At 46.1% G+C, this 20,336-nt stretch overlaps 1 protein-coding gene across 19 annotated transcripts in view; it reads left to right on the top strand.

Annotated features, from left to right (window-relative positions):
- LOC131423076 (ral guanine nucleotide dissociation stimulator-like) overlaps nucleotides 1–20,336 on the top strand; it is a 206,427-nt gene that overhangs the window by 77,200 nt on the left and 108,891 nt on the right. For 4 of the 19 annotated variants that reach the window (XR_009224199.1, XR_009224196.1, XR_009224202.1 and 1 more), the window contains exon 1: nucleotides 5,915–6,020. The exons of 2 other annotated variants lie outside the window; for them this stretch is intronic. The gene's annotated coding sequence lies outside the window, so the exon portion shown is untranslated. Of the gene's footprint in view, nucleotides 1–5,911; nucleotides 6,021–20,336 lie in introns of those variants that run through there. 13 more of the 19 variants (XM_058570641.1, XM_058570639.1, XM_058570644.1 and 10 more) reach the window with 8 other exon arrangements.

Genomic DNA, 20,336 nt, shown 5'->3' with positions numbered 1-20,336 from the left:
ATAAAATTACAAAGAGCTAAGGGAAACCAGAAATATAGGGCTGCACTGCTCAATCGATACAGGAATCCAAAGCAAAGAAACACAAATATTGGGATCAGCACAGATAAGCTGCCTGCTTCCCACAGGACAGAAGGAAAGCCACATGCAGAAAGTTAAACACATTCTAAACACTCCTGGTAGAGACAGAAGCCCTGGAGTGGGTCAGTCCCTGGTGCAGAAGGGTGGCGATACCTGAACAGCCACAGGAATGGACTCTGGGAGCTCATACACCCTCCCCTGCCTGGGAAGGAAAAGAAGGGCTCCCTCTCTCAGCTTCCACTCTCACAAGTGAGGAGACTCTCGACAGGATGCAGTTTAATGTTGTAACTCAAATGAACCCTAAATTCATAAACTCTAATCCAGACACAGAACTCCTGACATACACAGACTTTCTCAATGTGAACAAATTACACTCTGCGGGGCCCCTACACTGTGGGTGTAAAACTCCACCCTACGTGTAGACACAGGCTCAAGGGAAGCAAAGGGACAACCTCAGGAAGGGCAGCAACTCCCTCCCTCTGTGCAGGTGCCTTCCCAGCTTTCCAGGGCTCTGTAGCTTCTCTCAGCAGAAAGCCTCCTTCTGCAGTGAGTATGAGCAGGGAGGACACCCAGGAAGAACGTGTGGGCCTCAAGTACTTCTCTGTGCAGGCTCAAGGGGGGCTTATCTTAGAGACCCTGACCCCAGGCCTCTGCTCCCAGTCACGTTGCTTTGGACCACAGTGACCTTGTAAATGGCAAACCCAGTGTTTGAAGAATCCAGCAAATTCACACAAACCTACACTTTAATGGAAAGGAGAGAAGAAAGTTGTAAAGCATTTTTCTAGTTCAACAAGAAAAGCCACATGTATTTATTACTTTCAGAAAATAATGTTAATTAACTATTTCCGTGGAAAGACATTGTTTTATAAACAATTAATCATATTACAACTTGCTGTGCAATTGTAAGCCCTGGAATTCCATTTGAAAATACTGCAACACAAGGAAAAGAACAGAACTAACAATATGACTACACATGCTCAGGGGAGGCAGAAAGGGAAACAAGAATTTTTAACACATACAATGTAATACTAGAATCTTTTTTTTTCTGAAATTTACCAAGTTCTTGCGTCTTTGGAAATACTTTATACTGCTTTTCAAGCCCACTGATTACATAAACTTTAACTTTTGAAAACCTGAGGCTCCACTAAGTGAGTAAATCTTTTCAAGGTGACAAACCCAGGGAGGGGCAGTGCAAACAGGCCAGAACACCCAAGAAAGTTGGCACAGAGGAACCTCCACTCCAAGGCCTTCCCATAGGATGTCTGTGCCAGGAGAGAGCCTGGGAGGGGCACAGGGAGTTCATACGACAGATTCCAGGTGGCCATTCTCTGCTCTCCTCTCGTTGAAAAGAGCCACAGACAAACTATAAATCTCACAGTCAACTCAGCCAAAACCAAACTCCCACAGCTCCCCATCAAGCAGGACCTCCCCAAGTCTCCCCAGCTAAGTTTCTTGACTCAGGCCATAAACTCAGCACCGACTTCAAGTCCTCCCCAGCCCCACCCCTCACCACTTCCCATCTGTACACAGTCCTACTGTCTCGATCTCCAAACACACCCAGAATTCAACCTCCTCTCCCCACCCTGACCTACATCTCCAAGGCCTCTTGCCTGGCTTATTGCAACAGCACCCTAACTGGTCTCCTTGCCTCTGCCCCGGCCCCTCTGTGGTATGTTCTCAACAGAGCAGCCAGATCAAGTCTGCTAAACCTATGTCCAGCCATGTTACTCCTGCTCTCAAAACCTTCCAAAGGGTCACCATCTCATTCAGAATAAATCAATGCCCGAGTCCTCATTATGAACAACAAGGGCTGACGATTGGGCCAAAATCACAACTCTGCTTTTAGCTCCTGCTGCCGTCACCGGCTGTGCCCTGGCCACACTGGCCTCCTTGCTGCTCCCAGAGCAGGCCACTTGCTCTTCCTCCTGCACTGCTTTTGGAGCTTTTTCAAAATCTACCTCTGCGGTGAGACCTTTCCTGGCTCTCCTGGCTACAACTCCACCCCCCCTCCAGCCTGGCACACATCACTCTCCCACATGAGCCACACCATTGGTGTCACATCTAGAACGTCACCCAGGGCATGCTTTTTGTGTTTTGCTCACTTCTCTGGCACCAGGGTCTAGGACAATGCATGAACCAAACCTTGCGCTCAATAAGAAATGTAGTTTAATGAATGGATAACTATAAAAACTACCAGGAACTGCCTAACCCTTGGGCAAGGGAGGCGGAATCTGTAAGAACACCAGGGGACAGGAGAGGCTGATCCATTAATCAGCCCTAAAAGGACGCACAGCATCATGTTAGAAAGAAAACTCCCCACCCCATCCTACAAATACCGTACATGTTCTTATCAGCATCAACAGAGGCCTTCAAACACAAACACCTTTTCTACTTTGAAATAGCCTTCCGTGTCTCATTACCACTCATCGCATGTCTTTTCCTGACTTTACTATGATGACTTTCATATCTAAGGTAATATGACTGATATTAAGCTGTGTTTTCTACCTTAACCAAGTCTTTCCTGGGAATGGTCGTAGGTATGTAAGCGGTAATAACCTGAGAACAGATGGAGAAGTAAATAATTCTATTGCTTCCCCCACCATGTGCCCCCAGCAAACAGTGCATCACTGTCTGATTCTTTATCTTTTTTAAACAAACGTCACCAGAAATACATCTGCTGAACATGCTCCTTTGGAAGTCAGCCACCTCACGTTTAAGTGGCCAGATGCCACAAACCATTGAAATATTGCCTACTAGTCTACTGTACCGTTCCCAAACTGAGATTTCAGTAAACTTACGTTGCAGCTGCCAGGAAAGGAAAAAGGAATTAAAAACAATGCCATCCTACTGCCTGGTCAGCCTGCTTCGAGGTTCAGCCTGAGGCAGGCGGCACTCTGTGCTCAGGCCCTCTGGGCCATTCCAGCAGGTGAGTCAGCACCGGGCACTGTGTGGCCTTGGTCTGTGCCACCATCTCTGCTCTGAGTGCCTCGGGCCACTACGGCCTCCCCATGGCCACCAGCACCCACCTTATGGCCTCCATCACCCTCTCAGTCCCACCCCATGACCACCGTGCTCTCCATTGATTTGGGCTGAGGCCTACAATGTCGGGAAACAGGGTATTCTGGAAACGCTCTTCCTTAGGTAACTATCTTCTGGCATTTGCTGTGACTTTTCTGCTCTTTTGATGGCAGTGAGCCTGCCTTGATCTCTGTGATCATGAATGTGGCTGAGCAAAAGCCGCTTGTACCTCCGGGATGGACGCACCTCCCAGATGCTCTGTTGCTAGACGGGTCCTGGCAGTGCAGGGAAAGGTGGCTCTGCACTGGAGGTGAGTCCTGGAGAGGCATCTGACAGTGGACTCTGCATTTGACAGCATCCTGGGTGGTGGAGGGCGTGGCCCACTCCTCACCCGGGGGCTTACCCTGGGGACTCTGGGAAGGGGATCCTCTCTTCACTTCTTCCTTGGGCTCCGACAGCATGGTGAGGAGTTTGCCTGTCCCCTGGCTTTGCTCCCTTCATGAGGGCTTCTGGAATTCAGCCAGTTCAGTGAGTCCTTTCCTGCGGACTCCGCACTGGAGGTCCCAAAACAGTGCACTGAACACATTTTACTTTGAAAATCTCCTGGCAGATCCTTTTGTTTTGCATTGCAGATTCTTGTTGTATTTTGAAAGAGCTGAATGCCACTTGTCTGTAGAATTATTTCTACAGGTTTACAGTGGTTTGTTCTAAGTCGGGAGTTGTTACAATCTATCCAAAGAACTAGTAATGTGAGCTTGTTTCAGAGGTCAGCCACCCTGCTTTCTTGACAGTTCCTTCAGAGCCTGTGTCCCATAAGTTTTGTTACTGTTTTTGATAATGAGGCAAAGCACTGCAGTGAAGGTTGCTCTTGGCATGTGTCATTGTTTAACGTGGTCTGGGGGCAAAGGAGGTGGGGGTCCTTTGGTAACTAGTCACAAAGCCTTGAGAAAGGTTAGAAGGTCAGGTTGCTTGGAACTCCCTGAGGACCTAGTATCCACCTGGCCTGGTCCACAGCGGACTCAGGGGGGCTAGATGACCTCAGGTGGAGCAGAAAGCCCTTGAGAGAGACCCCCCAAACCCCCATGTGCAGAGTTTGGTCTAAATAGAGAATTTACCTTAATGAGGAGAAGAGATGATGAAGTGTCTTGGTCAGTACCTTGCAGGGGCTTGTTGCTTTGTACAGGGAACAGCTTTCCTCCTGGTAGGGGGAGGACAGGAGGAACATGCAACCACAACCCTTGGGGCTGACCTTCTCCTGGCTGCAGTCCTGCATACCTCAGCTACTTGAGCAGAGCTGGGGCCAGACGCCCCGCTGAGTGCCTGGGAGGCTCTGCTGTCCGACACCTGGCCTGGCTTTGAAATAGGGGGACCAACCCTCGCCGTTTTAGCACTGCGTCCCATGGACAGCAGGAGGGTTGGGTAACCATGAGCTTCTAGGAACTATTTCTGAGGCTTCCTGAAGCCTTTCCTGTTGTCTTGATGCCATCCTGTGCTATCTGCCCGAGTGTCTGTGTCCCTACAGGGCACTTACCACAGCCTGGGAGGAGGTATTCACCTTTCTTCCTCCTCTGCCTTAGATGGTCAGTTTCTTAAGGTAGACAGTGGGTCTTTCATCTTTCTATTCCAGTAATAACTTGCAAGCAGAAGGTGCTTCTTAAATCTTTACTAAAGGTTTAAATGGGTAAATTGGCTACAGGTGTCGGTGTTCCCAAAAACACTTGTTTTGTTTCTATACTTGATTATTTTAGGGGTAGACATTTAATCCTTTCTTTCTAGTTACTTTTTCATTTATCCTTGCAGGCTCCACATAAAGGGCTCAATGTCTGGTTCAGTGGTTAAAAGCTGTTCACAGGGATGACTGGACCCCACTAAACATTCTTTCGTCTGTAGTGAACGTTTCACCAAAAAAAGCTCTTGGAAAGGCTGGATGGTCAGTATTACATGCTCAAGCCATGGCCGTGCCCTCCATCTTCCACCTGATTGAGAAGGGGGGGCTGAAGTCCGTGGCTGCCCCAGGAGAAAGGACACCAGGGAGGCCACCAGGGACCTAAGGAACATGCGAGTGAAGCAGATGGGAAAGGAGCTGCAGGTTCATCATTGTCCTTGAGGGAAAACCTGAGGGCCTAGCAGGGCTCCCGCAAGTTGAAGCGAGCCACTGTGCAGGGTGAACCTGCACCCAGGGCTGCCCAGGAAGCCGCCAGTCAGGGGCAGGTGCAGAGTCTCTGGAAGGAACTGCAGGAGACAGTGTGGCCTCCACAACATCAGGCAGCCAGGGAGATGCAAACATGTCTGCTATGGATGCTGACAATGAGACCCCCCTCTTCCCTGCCAGGGTCTCTTAGGTAAGAGTGGCATTTCCGTGGGTGACTTTATCCCTCAGGATCTGGGGTGTGCAGATTTATTGGCTGGCAACTTTCTCACACTTTCTTCTCAGAGCACACTCGAGAAAGGCCATCTGTCACCCACGAGGCTGTTGACCGAAAGAGGTTGAAGAGAGATGTGGAGCCCAGCTGCAGAGGGACCAGCCTTGTGCCTGACTAGGGCTTGGCCCAGAACCCCCAAGTTCATCATTCACAATGATGCCTCAGAAAGCCTCCCAGAGCCCCTCCACCCTCCAACAGATGTCACCTTAAAGCCAGACACAGAAGCTGTGCAGAGCAAGCACAGCAACACCGGCCCCACGTCTCTCAGAAAGGTCATCCTGTCAGCACTGGGGGCCCAAGAACTCCTCAACTCGCTGCACTCCTACTGCTTCTGCTCCCGGGGGAACAGGAGCACGTGTGCCACCTGTGGGAGCAGGTGGAGAAGAATGGCGAGCTGAAGAGGGGCAGCTGCCGACAGCCAGGTGCACACGCTGCAGGAGGAGCTGGACGAGCTGAAGGGAGGGGGCTCCCTGCCTTAGCAGCCTGCTGCCCCCCGCCGAGGTCAGTGCCTGTGCTCGGGGCTCCCCCACTGCCTGCTCATCATGAGGGGTTTCCTGCTATGCAGCAGACTGCCGTTGAGCACTTCTGTGTGCAGCATGCCTGCTGCTGTCTTGGGAGAAGGCTCTGCTGGTAGCTGCCCCTTGCAGACAGGGAGCCCAGGCTGCAGAGCTCACCCTGCCAGTTCTAGGGTGCTCGAGAGGCAGCGGTAGTTGTCAAGGTTTAGCCGCTGGGAAAGGAGGCATTGCAGGTCTGCTGGGAAAGCCAGACCTACACAATGAACGGTGCCTGGATCCTTGTTTTTCCACTTGAACAGGAGAAAATCAGCTTCTGTTGCATCCCTGACACAAATGTAAATTCCAATGAGTTAGGATCTAAATGTGAAATAAAATCGACATAGTAACTATTAGAAAAGTTATAGGAGACTCTTTAAGTCATGGGGAGGTTCTTTCCATTCGTGTTTTAATGAATATCCATGAACTGAAGTCATTTTGAACATTTTAATAATTTCTTTAAAATTTTAAACATCTTTTTGAGTAGAATACATTCTCTTTTGTAAAAATTAAAACACTAGAGAAATACATAAGCTAAGAAGTGGTAAAAACTCCTATTTCTCACCTACCTCCCAACTTTTATTCCTTGTTGGTAGTAAAATTTGGTGTGTAATCTCCTCAACTCTTCCCTGTGCTTTACATGCATATTTCTCCACCTGTGCGAATAGGTTGGATATATTTTTGGTGTGTTTATTGGCTATGTTTCTGATTTTCCCGCTCTCTTACAGTTTAGTTGTTGTAAACATTGGTTTCTCGATATTCCTTATGTATTGAGGTTACCATCTTTTGCCTGTTATACATCCATGGAAAACATTTCCCTACTACATAGTTCATTTAATCTGGATCAGTGCTGGTCTTCCCAGATGTCAGTAACACTTCAGGAGGGAAACGGCTCTATGTGACTGGCTGTTCAGGATCTCCGGGACCCCCAGGGCAACAACCATTAGGACAACACAAAACAAGAAACAAAACCCATCCTGCGTGTTTCCAGATGCATTCTGGTGGAAGGACAGCTCCAGTTGAGGACCGCTGATGTCTTGATCAGAGTTATCCACTATGTTCTCCTATCACGTTAAAGCAGTTTCGGTAGTTTCTTGTACCTGATGGTACAGTTTGGTGCCTTTGTCTGTTCCTTTTGGTCAGACTGCGCAAGGTTTCTCACTGTTACAGGTCTTGCCAGAGAGCCAGCCCTTAACTCCATTGCTTAGGTCTGCATTGTTTTTCCCACCTCGTGAATCCTCACTTCATTCTGCTGTTGTTGGTTTTATTGTGGTGTTATTCTGGCTCCTGGAGGGAAGTGCTCAGCTTCTTCGTGTAGAGTTGATATTCCCTGATACCTGCAGTGGAAGCTGTGTCTTTTCTGTCCCTTAGTCTCCACGCCATGGATTTGCCTCATGCTGCTCTCAGTGCTGCTCATTTCTAAAGAGTTTGTCCTGTCTGTCTGGATCCCCTCTGTAACCTGAGAGATTTAGAAGAGTGTGGACAGATTTTCAAGTGGATAGGTTGGGGGAGAGGAGCCAATATTTTGTGATTATTTTTTATTTTTATTGCTTTAAGGTCCCGTAATATGGTTACTTATAGATTTCTGCTTTTTGGACTCTTTAGAGATTTCACTGTGGCTTAGCACACAGTCCATTGTGGTGACTGTTTCATTGTGGTTTGAGAAGAATGTTTCCTCTCCACTAGTTTCTTATGTTGTTGTCCCTCAGGCTGAGGCTGGATCTAGCTTTTTTGTGTTTGTCAACAGATCTGTTCCTAACTTATTGTATCACTTAAGGGGAAGAGGAAAGTGACTGAATTGACTTAGTATAAGGAAATAGGAGGCTATCAGATAATGGACTATCTCATACACAAGATTTTTTGCCCAAACCTCAAGGTAAACACTAAACAAATAATCAAAGCAAAACCACATATGATAAACAAAGAGAAAACTAGAAGAATCATAAGACAGAACAACCAAACTGAATTGGCAGTCCAAAACAAATGGGACAAGAAACAAAGGAAATGCAAAAGAACCAGAAAATAAGTGACAAAACAGCAACATTAAGCCCTCATATATCAATAATTACCCTAAATGTAAATGGATTGAACTCTCCAATCAAAAGATACAGAGTGGCAGGATGGATTAAAAAGAAAGACCCAACAATATGCTGCCTTCAGGAAACACATCTTAGCACTAAAGACAAGCACAGGCTCAGAGTCAAAGGAGGGAAGACAATACTCCAAGCTAATGGCAAACAAAAGAAAGCAGGTGTTGCCATACTCATATCAGACAAAGTAGACTTCAAGATAAAACAGGTTAAGAAAGACAAAGAAGGGAAATATATAATGATAAAAGGGACACTCCATCAAGAAGACATATCACTTATAAATATATATGCACCCAACATAGAAGCACCAATGTACATAAAGCAACTATTAACAAACCTAAAAGGAGAAATCAACAACAACACAATAATAGTAGGGGATCTTAACACCCCACTTACAGCAATGGATAGATCATCCAGACAAAAAGTTAATAAAGAAATATTAGACTTAAATGAAAAACTGGACGAGATGGACCTAGTAGACATATACAGAGCACTCCATCCAAAAACAGCTGACTACACATTCTTCTCAAGTGCGCATGGAACATTCTCTAGGATAGACCATATGTTGGGAAACAAAGCAAGCCTCAATAAATTTAAGAAGATTGAAATGATAACAAGCATCTTTTCAGACCATAAGGCTATGAAAATGGAAATGAACAATGAAAAAAAACTGGGAAAGTGACAAAAATGTGGAGATTAAACAACATGCTACTGAACAACCAATGGATCATTGATGAAATTAAAGGAGAAATCAAAAACTATCTGGAAACAAACGAAAATGATAACATGCCATATCAAACCATATGGGATGCAGCAAAAGCGGTCCTGAGAGGGAAACTCATAGCGATACAAGCTGCTATTTTTTTTTAAGTAAACACTCTTTTCCTTTATCCCTGTCTTCTCCTCTGGTACTTTAATAATGCTTATCTATTTCTTTTCATGGTATCCCATAATTCACACTGCCTATCCCCATTCCTATGCAGTACCGTTTTTCTTTTTGTTTCTTTGACTGGATGATTTCAAACGACACATCTTCTAGTTCACTAATTATTTCTTGTACATGGTTGAATCTGATTTAGAACCTCTCTATTAAATTCTTCAGTTCAGTCGTTGTGTTCTTCAATTCTAGGATTTCTGTTTGTTTTTCCTTAATGATTTCTGTTTCTATAATGAACTTCTCACTTGTTCATGCACTGTTTCCTTATTTCATTTAGTAGTTTATCTATGTTTCCTTAGAGTTTTATGAATTTCTCAAAGAGGGTTGTTCTGAAGCCTTTGTGTCATAGTTCCTATATCTCCATTGCTTGGTCGGTCATTGGAGTTTTATTCTTTTTCTTTGGTGGTGTCATGAGTCTTTGATTATTCATGATCCTTGTGGCCTTCCATTGGTGTCTGCAAATTTGAGGAAGTAGGCACCTCTTCCACCCTTTACAGACTGGCTTTAGCAAACCAAAGCCTTCACAGTCATCCCATCTAGGGGTCCTGGGTAGGCCATCTGGTGGTGTCCAGGGGCAAGCTTGCTGCTGGAGTCCTTGGACAGCCTGGTCCTGGGGTGAGTGGAAAGCTTGGGTCTATGGTATTGTGTCTGGCCCTGGGCACAGCTGGGACCCTGAGATCATGAGTAGCCCCACTGGAGCCTGTTTTGGCAGGTCCTCTTTGAGAGCCTGCAGCCACAGGAGTCATCCAGGGCCATGAGAGTTCGCCAGTGCTGGGATGAGCTGAGAGCCTTGGTTCATGGGAGACTGCCAGGAGCCTGGCGCCACGAGAGACAGTTTGTGCTGTGGTAGGCCAGAAGTCTGGATTCCTGGGAGCCTGCTGGGATCCTGGGGCCACAGGAGCTGCCTGAGGCTGCAGAAGCCAGCAGGCACTGGATCAAGATGGAAGCCTGGATTCATGGGAACCTGCCGGTGCCTGGTGCCATGGGAGCTGCCTGGGGCCGCCTGAGTCAGCAAGCACCTGGGTAAACTGGGGACCTGGTTTTGTGGGAGCCTGCAAGGAGCCTCGTTCCATAAGAGCTGTCTACAGCTGCTGGAACTGGCAGGTGGTGTGGTGATCCATGGGCCTGAGTTCCCAGCAGCCCCCTGGGAGCCTGGTGTCATGGAATCTACCTGGGTTGCTGGAGCCAGCAAGTGCTGGAGTGACCTGGGGTCTTGGGTTTGTGGGAGCCCACTGGGGTCTTGGGTTTGCCCTGTTACAGAAGCTGCCTGTGGCTGTGAATGCTGCCTGTGGCTGCCTGGCATACGCAGGACCTTGGGTGAGCCAGGGTCTGGATTCACCAGAGCCCACCAGGAGCCTGGTGCCAAGGACACCACTTGTGGTCACAAGAGCCACCTTGGGCTGTTGAAGATGGCAGCCCCTAGGCTGAGATGGGGGCCTGGGTTCCCAGGAGCCCGGTGGGAGCCTGGTGTCAAGGATGCTGCTTGAGGCCACCAGAGCTGGCATGCTCCAGGGTGAGCCAGGGGCCTGGATTTGCAGAAGCCTGCAGGGAGCCAGCTAGGTCCACAGGAGTCAGCCTGGCACTGGGGCAGGCTGGCTAAGGTCAGGCAGAGTGGAGAAGTCCCTTCTCATTGGGAGGTGTTTGATTACTGATTCAATCTGCTTATTTGTTACTGGTCTGTTCAAGATTTCTATTTCTTCATGATTCAGCTTTTGTAGGTTGTTTCTAGGAATTTATCTATTTTTTCTAGGTTACCCCAATTGATGAGTGTACGCTAATTCAGAATAGTCTCTTCTGATCTTTTTCTTTCTGAAGCATCCGTTGTAATGCCTCCTTTTTCATTTGTGATTTAGTTTGAGTCATCTTTCTTTGTTTTCCTAGATATTTTATCTAAGGGTTTCTCAATTTTATTTTTTCCAAAACTCTGCTTTTACTTTTATTGATCTTCCATACTGTCTTTCAATTTTTTTCCACTTGCCTCTTGGTGACTTCCGTCCTTCTGCTAACTTTGGGTTTCATTTTTTCTTTTTTTAATGCTGTGTGCTGTAAGTCAGGTTCTTTCTTTGACATCTTTCTTCTCTTATAATGTACAAATTTATCACTATAAACTGTCCTCTTACTACTACTTTCTCTGCATCCTAGAAGTTTTGGTGTGTTTATTGTTTCTTTCTTTCTTTCTTTCTTTTTTTTTTTTGCTGAGGAAGATTGGCCCTGTGCTCACATCTGCCAATCCTCTTTTATTTTATTTTATTTTTTTTTGCTGAGGAAGACTGGCCCTGGGCTAACATCCGTGCCCATCTTCCTCCACTTTATATGGGACGCCGCCACAGCATAGCTTGCCAAGCGGTGCGTCGGTGCACACCCGGGATCTGAGCCGGCGAACCACGGGCCGCCACAGTGGAGCACACACACTTAACCACTTGCGCCACCGGACCGGCCCCTATTGTTTCTTTTTGTAGGTTTTGAGCTATTTTCTAATTTCCCTTTTGATTTCTTCTTTAATCTACCTTTTTTTTGTGTGAGGAAGATCAGCCCTCAGCTAACATCCATGCCAATCCTCCTCTTTTTGCTGAGGAAGACCGGCCCAGAGCTATCATCCTTGCCCATCTTCCTCCACTTTATGTGAGATGCCACTACAACATGGCCTGACAAGCATGCATCGGTGTGTGACCAGGATCCTAACCCGGGCCACCAGCAGCGAAGCACACGCACTTAACTGCTACAGCACCTGTCAGCCCCCGATCTACTTTTAAGTTGAAGAGTTTTTGTTGAACTTCCACGTATTATGAATGTTCCAGTTTTCCTTCTGTTTTTGACTTCTGGTTTCATGCCATTGTGTTTAGAAAAGTTACCTGGTATTATTTCAGTCTTCTTAATCTTGTTAAGACTTGTTTTGTGACCTAACACGTGATCTGTTCTGGAAAATAGTCTGTGTGCCCATGAGAAGAGTGTGCATTGTGTTGCTGTCCAGTAAAATGTTCTGTGTGTGTCTGATAGCTCCATTTAGTATTTAATGTTTTCATGTCTGCTATTTCCTGTTTTCTGTCTGGATATTCTATCCATTGTTAAAAGTGGGTCTCTGATGTCTCCTACTATTTGCAACGTATATAAGTGAGAAGGCTCTTATTTTGAGAATATATAAAGATCTCTTAGAACTCAATTATAAAAGACAAGTCAATGAAATGGGGTAACCAACTGGAATAGACATGTCTCTATGAAATACATAGATGGCCAATAAGCACAAGATAGTTGCTCAGTATCATTAATTATTAGGAAAATGCAAATTCAAAGCACAATGTGATACTATTTCATGTTCAAAATGAAGGCTATATTCAACATAATGGAAAATAACACATGTTGGTAAAGATGTGGAGAAAGGGAAACCCACATACATTACTGGTGGGAAAGTAAAATGATGCAGCCACTGCAGAAAACAGCTTGGCATTTTCTAAAATCTTAAACCTAGAATTACCATTGACCTGGAGAGGCCCATGGTAGATATGTCCAAAAGAGCAAACTTGCCCATAGACATTCAAAGTAACAGTGTTCACAATGGTCCAAAAGTGGAACAAACCCAAATTACTATCCAGTTATGACTGTATAAACCAAATGTGGCCTATTCATAATATAGGATATTATAAGCCATAAAAAAGAATTAAGTACTGCTACATACTAGGCCATGGGTGAACCTTGAAACATGTGTGCTCACTGAAGCCATCCACAAAGGCAATAGATAACATGATGCCATTTGAATGAAATGTCCAGAATAGGGAAATCCATAGGGGGAGAAAACAGATGAGTTGTTTCCATGGGCTTGGGTTAGCAGAAAATAGAGTGTGAATGAGTATGGGTTTGTTTGGGGGTGTTGAAAATGTTCTGGAATTAGATAGTGGTGATAGCCACACGACATAATCATTGTGTTAAAAGCCACACAAATGTATACTTTGAAATGCTTAAAACGGTGTATTCTACGTTAAGCAGATTTTCCACATAAAAATTTTGAATTTTTTAAGTTAATCAGGGTATTGGTTAATTTTAAGTTGGTTAGTATATTTAATAAGTGTAATTAATGGAGTTATTAGGAGTATGGCAGGTTGTAGCCAAGAGAGTAAACATCCGACGAGGGCTATAGTAACAAATCCTATGATTATACAAGCAACAATCTAAAATCCAGTCCATTTCCATTGTCCCCAACTTGGAGAGACCAGCCATGAAAATAGGTCAGTGATCTCAGGGGACTTTGGTATCTATTCAAAGATTTGGGTAATATTATGCAATATTTTAACCTCTTGGGCCATTTGGTGGAGGTAGGTTTGAACTTCTCTGTTGATGTGCACTCAGCAAGTGGTTCTAGGAAAGGCACCAACCCCTCCTTCCTTGGCCGGTATAGACAGTCTAGGGCCAGGCCATTTTCTAAAACCATTTAGGCGAGAGACTCATGAGACTGTTGTTCAAGGGCTAGGATATGTTCTTATGGAGTTGTTGTCCATGTTGTGTTAAGGTTGTTGATACCTCTTAGTTGCCTCAGTTTCCTTATTTTGTGTGGGTAGGGCCACCACTCCTGTGCCCAGTCCAGTCAGTCAATCCTAGTAGAACTGAACACCCAGTGCTATAGGACTGACATTGTTTCTATGGGTTGGTGGTAGCTAGTCAGGGCAGGAAACTCAAGGGACCTGCGACCTGAGGGAAGCAGGCTGAGAGAGAGACAATAATGCATTGCACAATATAGCCTGGAGAAAGCTGTTCACGGGATTGGGGAAGAGAGAAGCTCACTGGATGAGAGCCTTGTGATATCAGCCCACAGTAAAACCCAAAAGTGGATACTCCTGGTGTGAAATATTCCTTAGGTGTCTTGAGGTAAAACCAGTAATTTGCACCCATTCACTGGCTACCTGTGCTATATGATTTCAGAGGTTATGGTTAAAGCGTTTGTGGGCCAGGAGCTGTCTGGGCCTGGGCACAAAATCACCAAGGTGGCCTCAAAGGCTGCCCCAAAATGACCCCTAAAGGAGCAGTTGGGGCAGAAAGTGGGGGGATAATTTTGAAGGAAGCCTGGGTCAAAGATGTTGTTGTTCGATGGAGTTGGCTACTAGTGAGTGTCTCCGCAGGGTAAGCCCTTCATCTGGGGTACAGTATGTGATTGGAGGCCAAGTGACAGACCCTGTGACTCCTGATTCCCAGTGCACGGGCAGCCCTCTCAGCCCACTGGACATAAATGGTGATGGTGTTTGTGAAGCCTCTTGATGGCTGTATGGAAGATATAGGGGACGTGTGGTGGGAGATGCCATGATAGTGTCGGGAGGAACTCTGTGTGAGATTACGGTGTTGAAGGGGAAGGATTGGAGGCAGGTGCAGTGGGTGTGTGACCAACAATGGTCAGTGAAAGGACAGCTGGGGTGTAACTGGGGAAATCAAGGACCAACAGAAGTCATGTGTTTAAAACAAGACACCAGGGCCTGCCCAGTGGCTTAGCGGTTAAGTGCATATGCTCCGCTACTGGGGGCCCGGGTTCAGACCCTGGGTGCGCACCGACTGGCACATCCAGTCCTTGCAAATTTCCCACATGCATTTTACATGCATTTTCTCTTCTGTTGATGGTTGATGAGTTCTAAGGAAATGGTGAAGGCACAGTGAGGAGGAATTGTGGGTTTCTGCACGACTGCCTCTAGGAGTGCCGCCCCCTCAACCTGAACAACCACCCGGCACTACTAGAAATGAAAGACATCCCATCACCATGGATTGGAAGACTCCTTATTGTGACGATGTCAACATTATCCAAAGAGATCAACAAATCCAGTGCAGTCCTTACCAAAATCCCAAGGACTTTTTGTGCTGAAATAGAAAAAAACCCATCCCAAAATTCTTATGGAATCTCAAGTAAGCCCAGATACCAAAAATAATCTTGAAAGAAGGTACTAAGTTGGAGGACTGATTCTTCCTGATTGAAAACTTACTACAAATCTACAGTATCAAAACTGCATTGTCATAGCATAAAGACAGACATATTGACCAATGGAAACAGAATTGAGAGCCCAGAAATTAACCCTCACCCATGTGATCAAATGATGTTTGACAAGGGTGCCAAGATTATTCAAAGAGGAAAAGCCCTTTCAACATGTTGTGCTGGAAAATGTGGATATCTACATGCAAAAGAATCAACTTGGACCCTTACTTAACACCATATACAAAGCTTAATTCCCAATAGATCAAAGACCTAAATGTAAGAGCTAAAACTATAATACTCTTAGAAGAAAACATAAGACAAAACTTTACAAGATAGGATTTGGTAATGATTTCGAGGATATGACCCCCAAGGAGCAGCCAATAAAATAAGAAAATACACATGCTGGACTTCATGGATATTAAAAAGTTTTGTATCTCAAAAGACATTATCAACAGTAAAAGCACAACTCACAGGATGGGCGACCATATTTGCAAACCATGTGTCTGACAAGGGCTTAATATCCAGAATAGATAGAGAACTCCTAAACTCAACAACAAAAATCAAACAACCCAAATCAAATTTGAACAAAGCACATGAGTAGACATTTGCTCAAAGAAGATCTGCAAATAACCAATAAGCATATGAAAAGATGCTCATCATCAGTAATCATTAGGGAAATGCAAATCAGAAACACAGTGAGAGACCACCTCACATTCATCGATCAAAAAAAAAAAAAAAGTTGGCATCCAAAAAAAAAAAAAAAAGAAGAAGAAGAAAAAGAATAGAACCAGTGTTGGTCAAGATGTGGAGAAGTTGGAACCCTTGTGCACTGTCTTGGGAAGATAAAATATATAGTTACTGTAGAAATCAGTATAGCAATTCCTAAAAAAAATTAAAAATATAATTATATAGGACCCAGCAATTTCAATTCTGGGTATATACGCCCCCAAAGAGTTGAAAGCATATTCTTCAAAATATATTTCAACAGCCATATTCATAGCATCAGTATTCATAATAGGTAAAACATAGAAGCCACCCAAGTATCATAACCGAGGAAGGGCTCGCTGCCCAATGCACCCCTTAAGCCAACCATGAGATACCGCTCTTGTAGAAGGGAAAAAGCTTTATTACGAGGTTGGCCAGCAGGGAGACAGGAGCCAAAGGTTAAATCCTTCTCCCCAATGGGCCGTTGAAAGGGCTTTTTAAGGGCAAAGGAGTGGGTGCGGGAGGTTGGGGGCAGTCCTACGCATTTTGCGCAAGTAGATTTTCATGTTCTGTCATACATCCCACGTTCAAAAGGCAGTGTCCTTAACATGATTGGCAGCTGAGTTCTTGGTCCCCTACGTCATCCTCCAGTCACTTGACTCAAACAGCAGTGATGGTTTAAGTCTTGCCAGCCGTCTTGTGGTCTCACTGGTTCAAACCAGTTGAAACTTGCCCAAGGAGGAAAAACGGAGTTTCTGAAAAAGAACTCATGGCCCAAAACTAGATCCTTAGTAAATATGTGGAACGTGGCTTAAGAAAGTAGTCTCCAGGGGACCGTTGATAAAAGTCTGGTTGGGGCCCCATTTTATTTTGGGCTTGGTTTTGGGCCCGGCTAGGCTATCTGTCCAGGGATGTATGGATATGCAAAATGTGGTATATACATAAAATGGCATATTATTCATCCTTAACAAAGGAAGGAAAGTCTAAGATATGGCACACCGTGGATGAACCTTCAGGATATTACTCTAAATGAAATAAGCCAGTCACAAAAATACAACCTTGTGTGATTTCCCTTCTATGAGGTTGCTGAAATCGCTAGATTCAGAGAGACAGAAAGTAGAATGGTGTTTGCCAGGGGCTGGGAGGAGGAGAAATGGGGGGTTATTCATGAATGGGTATAGAGTTTCAGTTTTGTAGGATGAAAAGACTTCTAAAGATGGATCGTGGTGATGATTGCACAGCAATATTAATGTCTTCAATACACTTAAAACATACTTAATGTATCTATGGGGCCTGATGACTTGTCCTGGCTGAGCACACGCTTGTGCTGTTGCACATCTTACCCCTCACTGTGCAGTTGGGAAACTAGCCCAGAAAGAGGCAAGTACTAGCCCAGACCACAGGAGGTAGTCCGAGTCCCAAAGACTAGACAGAGCTCCAGCTTCCTTGGCCAAGGCTCCGCCCCTTCCCTCAGGTCTCCTTTGGCAATGAGAGGCATTAAGATCTTAGAGGATTGCTGCCCACCCCTCTCCATATGAGGTCATTTTCCTCTCCTCATCATAGCATGTGCATAGGCACCCCCACTCACACTGAATTCTCATGTGGGGGCCATGGAAGTGCAGTCAAGAAAGAGCTGACCCAGAGGAAGTGATAAGAGGCAGGAGGGAGAGAGATGGGAGGCAGCTCTCCCAGGGGACCATGGCATTCGTTCTCCTAGATACATGCCCAGAGATGGGCAGAGGAATCCCTAAGGTTCCTAGGTTTCTGCCTATCTGTCTGTTCCAGACCCATCCTTGGCCCAGCCTGGCGAGCACAGGACTGGGATCCTGCAGTCCACCTCTGTGGGCACCCAGAACTGTGATGAGTCCATCCTCCCCTTGTGTAGGCATTGGGAACAGGAGAGAATACCTCAGTGAGGGTCCTCCTGTATAAAATGGAGTGCATCCAGCAGGTGACTCCAAGTGTTCCATGCACTTGCAATGTGTCTGTTGGACTAGGTTCTCTGTTGATGACCTACTGTGCTCTGAAATGTTGAGAAGATGCTTTCCACCCACTTGAGATCATTTAGAACTGAGGAGACATGGGGGCATGGGTGGATGAGAACTGGGGATAAGGAAGAAGATGCCAGAGCACTGGACCCCAAGTCTAGAGATGAGGGAGAAAACCAGTTCTTGTTGGATCCTCGGGGTCCTCATCTGGAGGCAGGGGGGAGTCATTGTCCTGGTTGAGGTTGGATGCCTCAGGAATGAAGAAGACACCTGGTGGGGGACAGCAAGATGGGGGGATATGTAGGCTCCCAAGGTTCACCCCACTCTCTCGAAGCCGACAGGTCCTGCTCCTTTACCTCTGGGACCCTGGAGAGCCTCTGCCTTGAGGACATCTGAAGAATGATTCCTTTCTGTTTGGTGGAGTTTTGGTGAGGGCTGCAGTGCTAGTGCTGGCCACCAGGGGGCGGGAAGCCTCTTGTGTCAGTGGTGGCAAGTTAGATTTTGTTTTTATTTTTTTCAGTTGTATTGAGATATACTTGATATACAGCACTATGCGAGTTAACATTGCTGTGTGGTACATTTGAAAGTTGCTAAGAAAGTAGATCCTAAAACTTCTCATCACCAGGAAAAAATCTTTTATGTTTGCTTGGTGATTGATGTTAACTAAACTTATTTTGGTAACCATTACATAATATACATATACATCAAGGCCTTTCCTTCTCCTGTAAACCTGGAACTTACACGGTGTCCACTGAACTTTTCTTGACCTCCTGGAGCAGAGAAGAGTCAAGCAGAGGTCTTTCTGGCTGTCCCTCTGCCTCAGAAACAACTTGTACCTCCTATTTCTAGTGTTCATCTCCACAATCACAGTTGGTCAGAAGCAGGGGGCGGGGTGCAAGATCTTCCCATGTACTCATTCAGCAACTGTGCACTCAGCACTCACCCTGTGCCAGGTGCCCTGGTGGGCCAAAGTGCAGGATGAAAATGACCAAGTGGTCCCTGCCTGCCAGGAGCTCACAGCCTAGAGGGGAAATGGACAAAAGCAAAAACAGGAGCAAGAAAAGAGCAAGTGCTGTAGAGAAACACAGCAGGGGGCTGTGAGGGAGGGCTGGGCATCACTGGGTAGGAGGGTCTGAAAGGCCTCACTGGGGTGACGTTTTCTGGGACCAGAATGACAAGAGGGGGCCAGCCCTTCAGGGGTCTGGGAGCAGTGTGTCACGGGGATGACACCACTGGTCCTGAGTCTCACAGGTAGAAGTGAGTTTGGCCAGAGGAGGTTAGAAATGTGGCCAGTGCAGCTGGAGGGAGGCTGGGAGGAGAGAACAGGAGCTGGGGTGGAAGGTAGGGCCAGGGCCTGGTAGGCTGTGTCAGTTACCTTTCCCTCTCTAACTTCATTGCCCCTAACCTTGCATTTCAAAACTACAAATGTTGACTATCTCACAATTTGTGTGGATCAGCAATCAGGCACGTTTCAGCTTGGTGCCTCTGCCTCAGTGAGTTGAACAGGTTGGTGCTGTGGCCTCAACTGAGGCTCAACTGGGGGAGGACTAGCCCCAAAGGTCACTCTCAGCCTTCAGGGTTCAGTTTGGACTGAGAGTCTAAGTTTCTTTCTGTCTGTTGGCCTGGGCACTCCCGTGCTTCTCTCCTCTATAGGCCTCCACATTGGGCAGTCCCAAAACACTGGTATTTGATTCCTCAGCTACAGGGATTCGACAGAGAGAGAGAGAGAGAGAGATGGAGCATGAAAGACGGAGTAAGAGGAAGTGAGAGACTTGTGTTGTTAAAATTTAGACAAGACATCAGATCACTTTGGCTGTTATTATGTTCAGAAGCCAGTTACTAACTACTTAGTGGTTCCACGGGGATGGCTATACCATGGGTGGGGCTTACTGGGTACCACTGTGGAGGCTGCCCACCTCATAGGCCAAGATGAGGCACTTGGGTCTCATTCTCCATAAAACAGGAAACAATTGAATGGTTTAATGCCACAGGGTGGCAGTATCTAAATTTCCATTAGTTTCAACCCCCTCATGATGCTGACCTGAAAATGAGGCCAAGTTGGAAGTGACTGTTCCAATATAAAATTGCTAGAACACAGGCCTGTTTTGAGTGGTGTTCTGTGCTACCTGTCACCCCTTCTTGTTATTCTTCCATCTCTAATTTTGTGCCTTAGGTACATGTGACACCAGCCCACAGGGATAATAGATATTATCTCATATACACCAGCTGAGGTCCCTAGGAAGTAGATTCTAGCCTGATCCCACTGGTGTAGGTTTGGAGACTGGGGAGGACCTGAGAGGCACAGGGACTATCCCAGGATGAAGAACTGGTAAGTTAAAGGAAATCTGCATTCATCTCTGTCTCCTCAAAGCAAGGACCTGAGTTAGGTTTCTAGGGAACTGGGGCTAGGGCTGTGTAGGCTCCTTGTGTACAGTTCAGGAAGTGACATGAGAGAAGAGGGTGAGCAGCCCGGGCTCAGGGGGCAGCTCTGGAGAAATCTGATTGAGGTAAGGGGTCCAGGTATAGGAATCTTGAAAAATGACCCCATCTCCTTGGTCCTAGGCCTCAACAGATCTTTGAACTCTGGTAACAAGGCACCCAC

Source organism: Diceros bicornis, chromosome 27, assembly GCF_020826845.1.
Source record: "Diceros bicornis minor isolate mBicDic1 chromosome 27, mDicBic1.mat.cur, whole genome shotgun sequence".
NCBI lineage: Eukaryota > Metazoa > Chordata > Mammalia > Perissodactyla > Rhinocerotidae > Diceros > Diceros bicornis.
Note: the sequence above shows the minus strand (reverse complement) of the source record. Positions and strands in the feature narration are given on the sequence as shown.